The sequence below is a fragment of the Balaenoptera acutorostrata genome, chromosome 15 (assembly GCF_949987535.1).
Source record: "Balaenoptera acutorostrata chromosome 15, mBalAcu1.1, whole genome shotgun sequence".
In the NCBI taxonomy this organism is placed as follows: domain Eukaryota; kingdom Metazoa; phylum Chordata; class Mammalia; order Artiodactyla; family Balaenopteridae; genus Balaenoptera; species Balaenoptera acutorostrata.
The window spans coordinates 20796572-20812016 of NC_080078.1; positions in this window are offsets into that span (position 1 = coordinate 20796572).

Below are 15445 nucleotides of genomic sequence, written 5' to 3' on the forward strand. Positions count from 1 at the left end.
AGCTAGCCAAGCCCCAGGAGAGACTGGATCTAGAAAATGGAAAAACATTAACTAGATTCCCTGTCTCTGTCTCTCTCTCCATTTGTGGCATACAACCTCCTCACAGCCCCCTAAAGTACCTGATACATTTCCCATCCCCCACAGGCACTATCACATAGTCTAAATTCCAAATACACAGTTTCTGCCCCAGTGCTTCCCTAGTCCAATCAGCCACAGTTGGAGGTGGGGATGATGAGGAGAATCAGAAACACAATTTCCGGGGCCCACCTATAGTAGATGCCTGTTGGATGCCTACAGAAAACCCACTGCCCCTTCACTAATTGTCCATCCTCCCTGGAGCATTCTGCCAAAAAGACAGAAGGCTTCTTTTTTGTTTGTTTTGTTTTGGCAGAGCTCCACTTGGAGGATAGTCTACTCCTCTCTGCATGACCCCAGTGTTTTTCCAAGGCAATCATGGTAATTCTATTCCCTTTGCAAAGGACAGTTTTAGGAATAGACGGATGCAGCTCTAGCCAATGATACATAAGGAAACATTCCTCACTAAAAACAGATACAGTGTCAAGATGGGCACTCTCCTGTTAATGTGTGTTGTTGTGTCTGTATGTGATTGTATCAATTAGCTTGGGCTACATAACAAACCACCCCCAAATCTAGTGACTTAATATAGAATCATTCATTATTTCTTATGATTCTGTGGGTTGGCCAGGTGGTTCTTGTGGCCTGGGCTTCCTCAGCTGGGGCTGGATGGTCTAGAACAGCCTCACTCACATGTCTGACAATTGACAAGCTGGTTGGTCTAGAGGGAGTCAGCTGGGGAGTGGGGGAAGTGGCTCATTTCTATGCTGTCAGCAAGCTAGTCATGAAATAGTGTCTCAGGTTCCAAAGTGCAGCAAGAGAAAACAACAACAACAACTCCAATGTGCAAGCACTTTTCAAGTGTCTTCGTGTGTCTCCTTACTATTGTCCCATTGACCAAAGCAAGTCACATGACTAAACCCTAATGAGATGGAGAAGTAGACTTTATCTCTTGATGGGAGTAGCTACAAAATAGTGCAGCCATTTTTGCAACCTATCACAGTGATGCCTAGAACTCTAGTCATCTTGGGACCGTGAGAGGTACCAGCCTGAGGATGGCAAATGAGATGAAAAGGATTCTCAATGATGATGTTGAACCAATGACTTTGTTAACCCTGCAGAGATGCTTCCTTGAAAATTCTGGTTATGTAAGATAATTAATTTTCCTTTCTGTTTAAGACAGTTGAATTGGTATTACATTATCTTTGCATATCAGTTGAGGTGTTGGGGGTGATATTTCCCAGACAACAAAAGATGGTTTGCCCACAGCCAGACATCCCAGGTTGGCTGGATATAAAAAAATTTCTGTGAAGAAATCCTAGCTGATTGCATGCCTAATACGAGCCAACTGTGATGGGTAGTTACCCAAAAATCAAACTTAAGCATCCTTAATATTATGTAGAGTCCAGAAAATTACAAGCAAAGTCCAGTTCTGGGGTCCAAAAATCCAAATACACACATAACTAGTTAAGGAGAGGGTATAAAATGTAGAAGATATGAAAGGATGTGGGGAGGTTTAAGCTCCATGTAAAGATATAACTTGTGTGATGATGTCTGTCATGGTCTCTGATGTGTAGGACCTAAAGAAAAAGGAGAAAGACATTATAGGAATATTAGGAAGCAAGTAAATTGGACATAATGTCAAATATGGCAAAGAGGTTAAGAACAGAGACTGTAAAATTTTTGTCACTGGTCACCTTAGCAAGAGCAGTTTCAGGGGCATGATATGGTGAAAAACAGACTATCAATTAAAGAGTAAAATAAAGAAGAGAAAAGAGGAATAATAAATATAGAATGCTATATTACCCAGGACTCTTTTGATTATGTACCACATAAACCCAATTTAAACCAGTTTGGTGGGAGAGGGGAGACTTGGTGGCCCTTATAATTGATCTGGTGTCTCTTCAATCATAGAAACATCAAAAGGTAGCTAGCTTCAGGCATACCAGGGTTCAGAGGTTTAAACTACATAACTGAAACACTGTCTTCTTTTCTCTCCATTTCTTGGTTCTGCTTGTCTTCTTCTCAGAAAATTCTTTGTCCACATGGAGAAGTAGAGGGCATCCTTCCCAATGGCTCTTGTGAAAGTCTCAAGAAGGATTTTGAATGGTCGAGCTTGAGCGACCTGACCATCTCTGGGCAAGGAGATGGAGTGTTCTCATTGGCCATACACTTGTTAGCTTCCATTTCACCAAACCACACAGATTAAACATTTTTATGGAATAAGGAGAGTGATGATTCTCTAAAAGAAGAAAGAATGGGGGAGTGTATAACAGAGTTTTTAGACATGACACCAAAAGCAAGGAAAAATTGATAAACTGGAGATTAAATCATGAAAATTAAAAAGGTTTTCTCTGTGAAAGACCTTGTTAAGAGGATGAAAAGATAAGCTACAGACTGGAGAAAATATTTGTAACCCATAAAGGATGAGTATCTAGAATATATTAAAAACTCTGAAAACTTAACAATAAAAAAAAAAATTAGAAAGTGGGCAAAAGACATGAACAGTCATTTCACATCACAAATAAGCACATGAAAATATGTTCAACATCATTAACCATCAGGAAAATGCAAATTAAAACCACAAAAATATATTACCACACACTCATCAGAATGACTAAAATTGAAAAATAGTGCTACTACCAAATGCTGATAAGAATTCAGAGAAACAAGATCACTCATACATTGTTGGTGGGAATGTAAAATGGTACAGTCACTCTGGAAAAGAGTATGGCAGTTTCCTACAAAACAAAATGTGTTTGGGGCTACATCATATTTGAAAAATTTTGTGCATCAAAGGGCACAACCAATAGAATAAAAAGACAATCTACAGAGTAAGAGAAGATATTTGCAAATCATATATTTGACAAGGGATTAATATCCAGAAAATATTTTTAAAAACACTGCAACTGGGCTTCCCTGGTGGCGCAGTGGTTGAGAATCTGCCTGCCAATGCAGGGAACACGGGTTCGAGCCCTGGTCTGGGAGGATCCCACATGCCGCGGAGCAACTAAGCCCGTGAGCCACAACTGCTGAGCCTGCGTGTCTGGAGCCTGTGCTCTGCAAAAAGAGAGGTTGCGACAGTGAGAGGCCCGCGCACCGCGATGAAGAGTGGCCCCCGCTTGCCGCAACTAGAGAAAGCCCTCGCACAGAAACGAAGACCCAACACAGCCATAAATAAATAAATAAATAAATAAATAAAGTAGCTATAAAAAAAAAAAAAAAAAAAACACTGCAACTCTACCACAGAAAACAAAAAAAATCAAACAAAAAAAACCACTGCAACTCTACAACAAATAATAAAATAACCCAATTTTTAAATGGGCAAAGGACTTGAATAGACATTTCTCCAAAGATGATATACAAATGGCCAATAGGCATATGAAAAATGCTCACATCACAGACAAATGCAAATCAAAACCACAATGAGATATTACCTCACACCCATTAGGATGGCTGCTATTAAAAAACACACACGGGCTTCCCTGGTGGCGCAGTGGTTGGGAGTCTGCCTGCTGGTGCAGGGGACACGGGTTCGAGCCCTGGTCTGGGAAGATCCCACATGCCGCGGAGCAACTGGGCCCGTGAGCCACAATTACTGAGCCTGCGCATCTGGAGCCTGTGCTCCGCAACAAGAGAGGCCGCGATAGTGAGAGGCCCGCGCGCCGTGATGAAGAGTGGCCCCCGCTTGCCACAACTAGAGAAAGCCCTCGCACAGAAACGAAGACCCAACACAGCCAAAAATAAATAAAATAAATAAATTTAAAAAAAAAAAAAAAAAACACACACACACACACACACAGAAAATAACAAGTGTTGGTGGTGATGTGAAGAAATTGGAACCCTTGTACATTGTTGTTGGGATTGTAAAATAGTGCAGCTGCTGTGAAAACAGCATGGAGTTTCCCAAAAAAATTAAAAATAGAATTACCTTATAATCCAGCAATCCCACTTCTAAGTATATACCCAATAGAAGTGAAAGCAGGGTCTCAAACAGATATTTGCACACTCACATTAATAACATCAGTATTTGCAAGAGCCAGGAAGTGGAAGCAACACAACTATCCATCAATGGATGAGTGGATAAACAAAATGTGGTAGATACATACAACGGAGTATTATTCAGCCTTAAAAAGGAAGGAAATTCTGACACATGCTACAACAAGGATGAAACTTGAGGACATTATGCTAAGTGAAATGAGCCAGTCAGGAAACGACAAATACTGTATGATTCCGCTTATATGAGGTACCCAGAAGTAGTCAAATTCATAGAAATAGAAAGTAGATAGTAGTTACCAGGAACTGGAGGGAGGGAGAAAGTGGAGTTGTTGTTTAAGGGGTATAGTTTCAGATTTGCAAGATGAAAAAGTTCTGGAGAACAAATGCTGCACAACAAATGTGAATATACTTAGCACTATTGAACTACACACATAAAAATAGTTAAGATGATAAATTTTATGTACTGTTGTTTTTTACCACAATAAAATACAAAGACAGATGATTGATAGGTAGATAGATAGATAAATAGAGAGATAGATAGATAGATAGATAAAAGTAAATAGATGCTTGCCATATGGGCTTAGCAACTGCACTGCACTCTTGGATATTTGTCCTAGATAAATAAAACCTCATGTTCATACAAAAACCTGTACACAAATATTCATAGAAACTTTATAATAGCCCCAGAATGGAGACAATCAAATGTGGGCAAATGGTTAAAAAAACTACAGTACATCTATATGGAATAGGAATACTACTAAAAAAAATTTTTAATAATGAAATATTGATATACACAACTTGGATGGATCTCAAGAAAATTATTCTGAGGGAAAAAAAATCCAATCCCAAAAATTACATACTGTATGTTTCCATTTATACAACATTCTTGAAATGACAAAATTATAGAAATGGAAAACATATTCGTTGTTTCCAAGAGCAAGGGAGAAGGAGGAAGGGAGGTGGTGTGGCCATAAAAAGATAGCGTGAGAGATCCTTGTAGTGATGAGATTGTCCTTTATCTTGACTATGGTGGTCACAAAACCTAAACATGTGATATATCACATGACACTAAACACACACACACACACGAGTACATGTAACACTGGTGAAATTGGAATAGGTCAGTTGATTATATGTGCTATTGTGCTAAAGTTATACAGGGTGTTTCCACTGAAGGAAACTGGGCAAAGGCATATGGGATCTCTCTGTATTATTTCTTACATCTGCACGTCCATTAACAATTACCTCAAAATAAAAACATCTTTAAAATGTATACCATATGTACTTTTCTAGACGTTTGAATGGAGAGTGATAAAATCATGATTTGCGGCAAAGGTAGTGTTAAGAAAAGGAGTTTTATTTTTCGATGATAAAGACATCATCAGATGGGGAGAAAGAAGGCAATGGCAGGGAAAGGATGAAAGTTCAGAGGATAGAGAATTAATTGCTGGAGCAAGGCTCCTGGGGAGAAGAGAGGAAATACAATGGATGAAGAGATGAAGCACTTACCCTTGAAAACTAGAGAGGATCCTTGTCCTGGAGGAACACAGTGACGGTGGTAAGGACTGGGAAAATACAGATGTTTCAAAAGGGAGGAGGGAGAAGTTGAGGTTGTTTTAGCTTGTTGGCCTATATATTTTCCAGAAGTAAAGTCAAAACTTGGGAATAAAAAGAGACACAATCAGGTAGGGGCTTGAGGAAAGTGGTAAAGCCTTGTGTCGTGGAAAAGAGAACAACTAAAGATTCATAAAAAGATTTTGACCAGCATAAACGTCAAGCTAAGGATGGTGTGTTAGTCAGGGTTCTCTAGAGAAACAGAAATAATAAGGTGTATATATATATATATAGAGAGAGAGAGAGAGAGAGAGAGAGAGAGAGAGATTTATTATAAGGAATTGGCTCATGTGATTATGGAGGCTGGAAAGTCCCAAAATTTGCAGGCTGAGTAGTCAAGCTGGACACCCAGCAGAGATGATGGTGTAGCTCCATTCTGAATCTGAAGGCCTGAGAACCAGGAGAGCTGGTGATGTAAGTTCCAGTCCAAAAGCTCGCAGACTCTACACCCAGAGAGAGCCCATGTTTCAGTTCAAGTCTGAAGGTGGGGAAAATTCTATGTCCCAGCTCAAAGTCCATCAGGCAGGAGGAGTTCCCTCTTACTCAGGTGAGAATCAGGATTTTTGCTCTATTCAGGCCTTCAACTGATTAGACAAGACCCACACAATTGGGGAGGGCAATCTGCTTTACTCAGTCTACTGATTCAGATGTGAATCTCATCCAAACACATCTTCACAGACACATCCATAATAATGTTTGACCAAATTTCTGGCACCCTGTAGCCCAGCCAAGTGGGCACATAAAATTAACCACAACAGATGGAAACTAAGAATTTTTCATGAAGCCAGAGAGTATGATGCTATGATTCCTCTCCAGTCATGCTGAAAAGCCTGAGAATAGGAACTGAGAAAATGGATGGCCAGAAAGGCAGAGGTGTGGAAGAATTGGGATTATTGGCCTGAGAGGTGTTCATTGGACTGACCACAGTCTTGCAGCTGGGGAAAAAGTGAAGCCAGAAGAGGTTGAGGGACCAGTGGCATTGATGAGATTGAAAAATAGATAAAGTGGAAATGAAGGTGTGGAAGAGGTGGGAAGATGGGAAGTTATGATCAGTAGGTGGAAGTGTCCCTTTTAACATTTTTCAAATAGAGCCATTCTGGCTGATGTCCAAGTCCTGGTGTGGCCATGAGGGAGTAGAGGAGAAGATCGTTGGTTGAGAAGATCACAGAACAGTCATCCAAAGTGTTGGGAAAGTGATCTGTAAGGACACTAAAATTGCTCACAGTGGTAATGGAGAAGGGAAGAAGAAATTACCTCCTTAGAGAGCCAGGTTTCAATTAAGGCAAAGTGCAGAGCTGGCTTTTTGTGGAGAAGATTCTACAACATGCTGGTTATGAGCGCAGGCAATAGATATTAGATAGATAGATAGATAGATAGATAGATGATAGATAGATGATAGATAGATAGATAGATGGATAGATAGATAGATAGATAGATAGATGATAGATAAGTACACATATAGGTACATGTATTCTGACTACCTAGATCCTTAGAACCTCCTTGATTCCTGGCCTCAAAGACTGACCTTTAGTTTTACCTGCAGCTATTTAAAAATCTAATAATTTTTTTTTAAGGTTAGCCAGAGTCCATTTACGTTGTTTACAATGAAAGTATCCTGAATGATGCACTAATGCAATTGACTCTTGCTGCCATGATGTGGAGATAGTTATCACAGACATGCTCACTTTCACGAGCCACACTTCAAGGACTCTGACAGAAGAAAGCAACAGTGGAGACTTATTTCTTTCCATGAGAAGAGCCTAGGAACAAAAGATGTGAGTTACCAAGAGATTTTCAATTCTCTGTAAGGAAGACCTTCCTGTGCATTAGAGGTGCTCAGCAATTTGATGGAATGAATGGAAGGAAGGAGGGAATGAGGCAAGTTAAGATTTTTTTTTTTAATTTATTTATTTTTGGCTGTGTTAGGTCTTTGTTGCTGCACGCGGGCTTTCTCTAGTTGCGGCAAGCAGGGACTATTCTTCGTTGCGGTGCGCGAGCTTCTCATTGCAGTGGCTTCTCTTGTTGTGGAGCACTGGCTCTAGAGCGCAGGCTCAGTAGTTGTGGTGCACGGGCTCAGTCGCTCCGCGGCATGTGGGATCTTCCTGGACCAGGGATCGAACCCATGTCCCCTGCATCGGCAGGCAGACTCCTAACCACTGCGCCACCAGGGAAGTCCAAGTTAAGATCTTTTGATGTCATTGCCTTTGCTTCTTCTTAGTTTGGAAACCATGCCATGCATGGGAACCCCAGGCATCTGGATCCTCTGGAAGACAGAGGGCAGGCTCCAGATTTAAGAGTTTCTCTTTGTGTTGCGCTAAATCCGGCTCCCTCCAACTTCTATATAATATTCTTCACTCCGAGAATAAATCTATTGCCTCTGCCATATGACAACCCTTCACACATTGGAAAACAGCTCTCATAACCCCTCCCTGTCTCCTAGCAGTTCTACAGGTAAAACCTTCCTACTTCCTTCTGCATTATAGTAACAAGTCCCTGAATACCTAGTTGACCTTTTATCTAAACATGCTGTAGTTCCGTTGCCTTTATCAAAGTGGAGGGCCCAGAAGTGAGACACAGTGCTCCAAACATGGTCTGTTCCATGAAGGATGGGGAATTTTTCCTGCTTTATTTCTAATGTTATTCTCCTCGTAATGTGTCCTAACTCTGCCATACTCATGGTTGGCCTGTTTGCTCATTTCCCTCCATCCTGTCTGCATATCTCTTACTAGGCCTCAACCTCATTCTGCTTTCTCCCTGCCCTGTTTATAATCGTTCCTGGGCCTATCTTTTTTCCTGCCTTCTTGAAGCACCTTGGTGAATAGCAGCATCAGTGACTCTGGAACATTAGAATAGTCACGGAAGAACTAAAACTTTGGTGGAATTCCTTACATCTACTTCTTGGTTTGTAAATTGATGCCCATACACGGAGAGCAAGGAGAGATGGAAGAAAGAGGCAGCCACTCCAGATGGGTAGGTGGCCAGGGTAATAAGCAAACAAACTTACATATGAGGCTTGTCTTAGGCAGTAGCAAGATGAGTAGATCTCTGCACCCACCTGCTAGAATCTGTAAAGTTTATGCAGAGGCCTTAGCAGGGTTCAGTCACATATCTAGCCCAGACGGTGTTGACAACACATTGCTCTCTCAAGGCTGCGTCCTTGGAACAGCTCTCATTGTGGGAACAGTGGGCTGAATGCGCACATTCCAAGGATGGAGTAGGGGTGAGGAGTCTCGCGCTGCCCGGGTCAACCTCCAGTCGTGTCCCCTCCATGACCTTCTCCAACACTATTGTTTCAGCCTCCGTTCCTCAAAAGAGCAGAGCCTGAAAGAGGGGTTTAACTTGGAAAGTGATTCCAAAGAGGTGGAGGGTGAAGAAAAGTGAATCAGAGGAGTGAGAGCCACCTAGGGATAAGCTATTGAGCTGGTTACCACCATGGGCAGCTAGGGCTCAGTCCTGCAGAGGTCCCTTGCAGGAGCCATCGGGGATACTCTTCAGAACATGGGACTCAAGAGGGGAGTGATTCATCCGCGGCTCCCGTCCTTTGTTTGTCAAGGGTTACTCCGTTGCTGGTCAGCCCCTTGCACATCCAGGTGTGTGACTGAGTCAGAATAGTTGCGCAGGTCCTTACATTTGCACCATCTGGAGGTGGCAGAAAAGCCCTGGGACAGAGAGTGACACATACAGTGTCACTAAAGTGAGATGCTCTCTGTTTACAACTGGGCACAGCTAGGTGCCACAGTGCTGGCTGGGGTAAAAAAGTGAACCTAAGAGGATGTGAGGGAGAGCAAAAATGTGTCCTAGGCATTTTTATGGTTTAGTGCTGCCAGTTTTATTATATATGGGGATAGTGACTTATGACTAAATATTTCAATCCAGTCCTGATAGCAACACAGAAGATTCCAAAGAAGCATCTCTCCCTGTCCATCCTGTTCCATGCCAATTCCTCCCCAGACTCTGGAACCCATGCCCAGCTCCTGGGGGACTTTGTTCAACAAATACTCCCTAACACCATGAATCTTCAACTAGACTTCCATGATGCACCAGAGCAGTGGGGGTCTTTCCCTTTCCTCCATCCACACAACAGCACCAGGGGGCCTTCCCCTCCCTTGTCATTCTTCATGCTGTGACATACCATGGAGTTCTCCTCGTGGTCCTTGGCTGTTCATAGCTTCAGCTCTGAGACTGCTTTAGAATCTCCTGATAGCAATTCATGCCCTGCCTCATCCCTATCGTTGGTAGCATGTCCTTCTTTCCATCTTTCAGACATGTCCTGTAAAATCTCTCCTCACTGGAGGGCTCTTTTTGTAGTCACACTCCTTCATTGGGTCCCCTCTCCTCCTCTTTATTCTAATCTACCATTGTGAGCATTTCCCAATTCTCTTGATCTAGCTTCCTCTCCAAGCCTCATTTTTTCTTAATTGTCTGATATCTGAGTAGTAGTTCCGACTCTTTCAGATGCAAGTGAGAAAAACTGAATGTAAAATGAATTGAGGGGCTTCCCTGGTGGTACAGTGGTTAAGAATCCGCCTGCCAGTGCAGGGGACACGGGTTCAAGCCCTGGTCCGGGAAGATCCCACATGCCGCAGAGCAACTAAGCCCGTGCGTCACAACTACTGAGCCTGCACTCTAGAGCCCGCGAGCCACAACTACTGAGACCATGTGCCACAACTACTGAGCCCATGTGCCACAACTACTGAAGCCCACGCGCCTAGAGCCCGTGCTCCGCAGCAAGAGAAGCCACTGCAATGAGAAGCCCGTGCACAGCAACGAAGACCCAATGCAGCCAAAAATAAATAAATAAAATAAATTTATTTTTTAAAAATGAATTGAGGATTTGTTTTATTTTTCAGGATTTTTAGACCTCAAATAACTGAAAAATCCAGGGCTAGATCTCAGCTTCAGGCACAGTTTGATCCAGGTTTTCCAACAACGTCCTCAGAAATCACTCTCTTTCCATCTCTTGGCTCTGCTTTCCTGGTTTGGTTTCATCCCCAAACCAGCTCTACCCAGGTAGTAGGCCTGGCTGCTCTGAGCTTAATCCTACTAACTTAGTAACTCAAAAGGAAAGACAAGTTTTCCTTTCTCCAGGGCTTCAACAAATGTCTTGAGCAGAGCCACCTTCAAATGTGTATTAGCTTCCTGTGGCTGCCAAAACAAATTATTACAAATTAGGTGGCTTAAAACCACATAAATTTATTCTCTCACAATTCCGGAGACCAGAAGGCTGAAATCAAGGTGTTAGAGGACTATACTCCCTCTGGAGACTGTAAGTGAGAATTCTCCTTGCTTTTTCCAGCTTCTGGGGGCTGTCAGCATCCCTTGGCTTCTTTGGTTTATGGCCACATCACTCCCATCTCTGTCTCCATCTTCTTCTCCGTCTTCTCTCATCTGTCTGACCTTCCCTGGGTATCTCTTACAAGGACACGTGTCATTGGATTTTGGGTCTATCCAGATAATCCAGGTGACTTCTTCATCTCAAGATCCTTTACTTAACTTACATCTGCAAAGACCCTTTTTCCAAACAAGGTCACATTTTCACATGGGCTGCAGATTAGGACATGGGCATATCTTTCAGGGGCCAACATTCAACACACTACAATGAGCATGCAATCTGTGCAGTCTCAGAGGACTCTACTCTCGGAAGGGCCCTGACTTGGTTTAATGCTCTTCTGTCACCATCTTGAAATCCATAATCGTTGAACAAGGGACCCCACAGTTTGGTTTTGCACTGGGTCCCCCAAACTATGTAGCTGGTTCTGGTCCTGGAACAAATTTACTATGAGAAATCTTTACTTGAGATTGACCCCAGGCCACTTTCCAAAACATCAGACCCCTGGAGTGTGTGTGGCTTTCCCATCTCCATCCCATCGGTCTTTTTTTTTTAATTTTTGGCTGCATTGGGTCTTCGTTCCTGCGCGCAGGCTTTTCTCTAGTTGCGGCGAGCGGGGGCTACCCTTCAGTGCGCGGGCTTCTCATCACGGTGGCTTCTCTTGTTACAGAGCATGGGCTCTAGGCACACGGGATTCAGTAGTTGTAGCACGTTGGGCTCAGTAGTTGTGGCTCGCGGGCTCTAGAGCGCAGGCTCAGTAGTTGTGGTGCACAGACTTAGTTGCTCTGCGGCATGTGGGATCTTCCCGGACCAGGGCTCAAACCCGTGTCTCCTGCATTGGCAGGCGGATTCTTAACCTCTGCACCACCAAGGAAGCCCCACCTCATCGGTCTTGGGTAAAGACTATGAAGGGAAGAGAAGGTACTAGGGAGCACCCAGCTTAGTGTATCAGGGAAGGTTCCATAATGGAGGCAACCTTTAAACTCAGACATGAAGGATGAAGATCCATGTAGGCAAAGAAATGACAGAAAGGGTTTCAGGCAAAGCGAAGAGCATGGGCAAAGAACTGGAGGGGAGGGGATGTTTGGGGAACTTGCTTATCAGACTTCCTGTTGCTAGAGACAGAGCCAGGCTGTCAGGGATGCTGACCACAAGGGTTGTTCCCCACTGGGCTAGATGAAGCTAGAGGGTTAACCAAAGTGGTAGGAGGCAGACAGAGTGTCTAGAATGACATGGTCACTTTCTACCAAGGGTCTTGCCACTTCCCTCACCAGCTTGTTCCTCCTGGTTGGCCAGAATTTGGCCCAAGGCAATGGTTCCTCTAGATGTTTTCTCTACCTTCTGAAAGACAACAACATCAGCAAGAAAAATGAAGAACTGGCCAGAATCTCAGAGTTTAGTTAGCCAAGACTTTCCGCTGGTATCCATATCATTGCACTTCTATATAAAATAAGCATTTTATTTTATTTTATTTTTATTTTCCTTTATAGTTTATTACAGAATATTAAATATAGTCCCTGTACTATACAGTAGGACCTTGTTCTTTATCCATCTTATATATACTAGTTTGCATCTGCTAGTCCCAAACTCCCAATCCATCCTTGGCAACCACAAGTCTGTTCTCTATGTCTGTGAGTCTCTGTTTCATAGATAGGTTCATTTGTGTCGGGTTTTTTTTTTTTTGGCCACGCCACACAGCATGTGGGATATTAGTTCCCTGACCAGGGATTGAACCCATGCCCCCTGCAGTGGAAGCGCGGCACCCTAACCGCTGGACTGCCAGAGAATTCCCTGTGTCATATTTTAGATTCCACATAAGTGACATCATACAGTATTTATCTTTAAGAGAGGCATTTTAAATAAGTGGGTAGAAGCTGGACTTATCAATAAATTGTTTTAGGAGTTCTGGGTAGTCATCCAGATTAAAAATAATAATAATAATAAAGGCTAGGTTCTTACCTCACTCCTTTTATCAAATTAATTCCAGATCGGGCAAAAATGTTAAAGCAAAAAAAAAAGAAAGAAAACAAAACAAAAAGAAATAAAGCCATTAGAATACTAGAAAAATGGGAAATTTAAAAAATAATCTTGGACAAGGGAAGACCTTTTTATTTTGAGGAAGAAGAATATTCTTTTACTTTCTCTTCTTGTGCCAATGCTCTTCTCTTTTTTTTTAATTTTTGAATTTTATTTTATTTATTTTTTTATACAGCAGGTTCTTATTAGTCATCAATTTTATACACATCAGTGTATACATGTCAATCCCAATCTCCCAATTCATCCCACCACCATCCCCACCCCCGCCACTCTCCCCCCTTGGTGTCCATACGTTTGTTCTCCACATCTGTCTCAATTTCTGCCCTGCAAACCGGTTCATCTGTACCATTTTTCTAGGTTCCACATATATGTGTTAATATATGATATTTGTTTTTCTCTTTCTGACTTACTTCAGTCTGTAAGACAGTCTCTAGATTCATCCACGTCTCTACAAATGACTCAATTTCATTCCTTTTATGGCTGAGTAATATTCCATTGTATATATGTACCACAACTTCTTTATCCATTCGTCTGTTGATGGGCATTTAGGTTGTTTCCATGACCTGGCTCTTGTAAATAGTGCTGCAATGAACATTGGGGTGCATATGTCTTTTTGAATTATGGTTTTCTCTGGGTATATGCCCAGTAGTGGGATTGCTGGGTCATATGGTAATTCTATTTTTAGTTTTTTAAGGAACCTCCATACTGTTCTCCATAGTGGCTGTATCAATTTACATTCCCACCAACAGTGCAAGAGGGTTCCCTTTTCTCCACACCCTCTCCAGCATTTGTTGTTTGTAGATTTTCTGATGATGCCCATTCTAACTGGTGTGAGGTGATACCTCACTGTAGTTTTGATTTGCATTTCTCTAATGATTAGTGATGTTGAACAGCTTTTCATGTGCTTCTTGGCCATCTGTATGTCTTCTTTGGAGAAATGTCTATTTAGGTCTTCTGCCCATTTTTGGATTGCGTTGTTTGTTTTTTTAATATTGAGCTGCCTGCATGAGCTGTTTATATATTTTGGAGATTAATCCTTTGTCTGTTGATTTGTTTGCAAATATTTTCTCCCATTCTGAGGGTTGTCTTTTAGTCTTTTTTGTAGTTTCCTTTGCTGTGCAAAAGCTTTGAAGTTTCATTAGGTCCCATTTGTTTATTTTTGCTTTTATTTCCATTACTCTAGGAGGTGGATCAAAAAAGATCTTGCTGTGATTTATGTCAAAGAGTGTTCTTCCTATGTTTTCCTCTAAGAGTTTTACAGTGTCTGGTCTTACATTTAGGTCTCGAATCCATTTTGAGTTTATTTTTGTGTATGGTGTTAGGGAGTGTTCTAATTTCACTCTTTTACATGAAGCTGTCCAGTTTTCCCAGCACCACTTATTGAAGAGACTGTCTTTTCTCCATTGTATATCCTTGCCTCCTTTGTCATAGATTACTTGACCATAGGTGCGTGGGTTTATCTCTGGGCTTTCTATCTTGTTCCATTGATCTGTTTCTGTTTTTGTGCCAGTACCATATTGTTTTGATGACTGTAGCTTTGTAGTATAGTCTGAAGTCAGGGAGTCTGATCCCTCCAGCTCCGTTTTTTTTCCCTCAAGACTGCTTTGGCTATTTGGGGACTTTTGTGTCTCCATACAAATTTTAAGATTTTTTGTTCTAGTTCTGTAAAAAATGCCATTGGTAATTTGATAGGGATTGCATTGAATCTGTAGATTGCTTTGGGTAGTATAGTCATTTTCACAATATTGATTCTTCCAATCCAAGAACATGGTATATCTCTCCAGCTGTTGGTATCGTTTTTAATTTCTTTCATCAGTGTCTTATAGTTTTCTGCATACAGGTCTTTTGTCTCCCTAGGTAGGTTGATTCCTAGGTATTTTATTCTTTTTGTTGCAATGGTAAATGGGAGTGTTTCCTTAATTTCTCTTTCAGATTTTTCATCATTAGTGTATAGGAATGCAAGAGATTTCTGTGCATTAATTTTGTATCCTGCAACTTCACCAAATTCATTGATTAGCTCTAGTAGTTTTCTGGTGGCATCTTTAGGATTCTCTATGTATAGTATCATGTCATCTGCAAACAGTGACAGTTTTACTTCTTCTTTTCCAATTTGTATTCCTTTTATTTCTTTTTCTTCTCTGATTGCCGTGGCTAGGACTTCCAAAACTATGTTGAATAATAGTGGTGAGAGTGGACATCCTTGTCTTGTTCCTGATCTTAGAGGAAATGCTTTCAGTTTTTCACCATTGAGAATGATGTTTGCTGTAGGTTTGTCATATATGGCCTTTATTATGTTGAGGTAGGTTACCTCTATGCCCAATTTCTGAAGAGTTTTTATCATAAATGGGTGTTGAAATTTGTCAAAAGCTTTTTCTGCATCTATTGAGATGA